General features: G+C 38.5%; 1 non-coding gene across 1 annotated transcript; it reads left to right on the forward strand.

Moving 5' to 3' along the window:
• The first annotated feature begins 302 nt into the window (after window positions 1-302).
• Window positions 303-407, forward strand: LOC140813383 (small nucleolar RNA R71). The gene has a single exon (XR_012113918.1). It is a non-coding gene; the product is annotated as a small nucleolar RNA R71 (small nucleolar RNA).
• The last annotated feature ends 2064 nt before the right edge of the window (window positions 408-2471 follow it).

The raw sequence follows: 2471 nt of genomic DNA on the forward strand, positions 1-2471 counted from the left end.
AAAATATCTCTTGCAGACGCATAGCCGTACCACCCATATTCAAACCATCCAGTTTCCTGTTCAAGACATAAAGTTGTGCAGTAATAGCGGAAAGGTCAGTTACCTGGTGAACTCCTGCACTCCTTCGCTAGTTGTTACTTTGAGATTGAGGATGATAGCTGATAGCAGCCATCTCCTCCAATAACTCGTATCCCTCCTCAGCAGTTTTTCTCAAGAGGTTTCTACACGTATCAGCATCTATCATAGTACGATTAGGAGTGAGCAAGCCATAGTAAAAGGTTTGAACAACTAACCCAAGTGGCAGTTCGTGATGAGGGCATCTTCATAATAGATCTTGAATTGCTCCCATGCCTCATATAAAGATTCCTGCTCGAACTGAGCAAAAGTCGTGATGTCTGCCCGCAGCTTCATGGTCTTAGATGGAGGAAAGTATTTAATGAGAAACGCTTTCGCATTGTCCTCCCATGTGGTGATCGAACCTACAGGCAAAAAATTCAACCATGATTTAGCTTTATCACGTAAGGAGAAAGAAAATAAACTGTAACCTACCGTACTTTTGCTACTTGAAATTTGCGGAAAAATTTAAAATTTCTCAAAGGAGTACTCAACCTTCAAAATCCAATGAAAATATACCGTTCATCCAAAATCTTTGCGACAAAAGATGTCAAATAAGTTGCTAAATAAAGTACTCATTTCAAAAACATCATAAATCATAACATGAAATAAAAGTATTTTGCGCATGCATAATAACTTCAAAACATGGCGGTCCTCGGGTTTAGCCTCCTGCTCAGTCCAAGCCAGCTCCTTGGTCTCCACCCTTAGCCTCCTCATAAACATCCTCACTTGCATCGATCAAGTCTAGTGAGTCTAAAGACTCAACACGTATAAACTGGGAGAAACGAATAATACGTAATAAAACCACATGCAACTTCAAAATAGAGCTTACATACTTGGAACTTGAACTTGCACTAAACGTGAACATACATACATATATAGACGTGCCATAACGTGAAAACTTTTCATAACGTGCTTGCATACTTGTACATACATGAACATACATGAACTTCATAATTTTGCATAGAGGCATGTTTCAAATCAAGTGACCCATAACATAAATCGCCTGATCAGACTAAACCACAGTACTGGGCTGACAGGTAAGAATCCACTGTCACATACATGAGATCCCCGTTCATGCTTTAAAGGGTAGATTGGTCCCCATTCATGCTTTAACGCTTTTCAATCCTGATCTAAACCCGTTCATTATTTAACGGGGTGGATTGGACCACGTTCATGCTTTAACGCTTTCCAATCCCATACATAAATTTGGTCACTAGACATTTAGCATACCTCAAAATTTGAAATATTTTCTTTTGCACGTCAACATACTTACTTGGCGTTGAGGGATTCGTTGGATCACGCTTAGGACCGTTGCTGAAACATACTAACATGAATTTCAACACTTAACTTGCATAACTTATACGTAGGTAACTCGTGCTCGCCACCGAAGTAAATAAATAGCTTATGACATTCTAGAGCACTCGGGACTTGACCTCGTTTAATAATCATATTAAGCCACGATATAGAACCCCAAAACTAATCATATATTTATACATAAATAAATTTTAACCATCGTACTAAACCATGATATAGAACCCCAGAGACAATTTAAAAAAAAAATTTAAGAGGGACCCGTACATGGAGGGGTCCGTGTACAGGTCCCGGTAGGCACTGAAATTTTGTATTTTTGAAGGAAAACGGACACGGACTCCGTGCCGGGGTCCGGGAAGGGGTCCGGGTACCCTCTGTATTTGGAAATTCACGAAAAATTAACTAACTTAATCATCCACCCTTTCAATCCAAACCTAAGGACCATATAACAACACCTCGAGACTCATCCTAGGATGCTATTACATTGATTCAAACCCGTACAAACACCCCAAACGTTCCCAAGCATCAATAAGTAACTTCAATACAACAATAACACGTAATTCGGCATCGTTTCACTTCCTACGACTTCTATTACATCTCAAGCCAATCCCGACCCAAACGAACCACCAAATAACACCTAAAGACATGCCATAACATATCTAAATGCAGTAGCACAAGCCCGGTGATGCCCAACGAAGCCTGCAACAAATAACTTCAAGAACACATCAATACATAATTTTCTGAAAAAAATCAGTTTGAGCATTCCCACAAAAAACACCATAACTCACTCAATATTTATCCAAATATTTCGAATTTACTATCAAATCTAAGGTATCAAAATGTTCTACAATTTTCTTGTTAAAAGTTTTCTCAGAATCACGACCAAAAAGTCGAAGTTTTAAAATGACAGCAAAAACGAGTTTTCAGATCCAAAAATCGTTTCAAAAGTGATCCAACTATATTTGCTCAAACCCTTACATAACATACACATGATTTCCATACGATAAACAACAAGATATTTATTATGACAAGATCGATGCAGA

This window comes from Primulina eburnea, chromosome 14 (genome assembly GCF_022965805.1).
Source record: "Primulina eburnea isolate SZY01 chromosome 14, ASM2296580v1, whole genome shotgun sequence".
Lineage (NCBI taxonomy): Eukaryota > Viridiplantae > Streptophyta > Magnoliopsida > Lamiales > Gesneriaceae > Primulina > Primulina eburnea.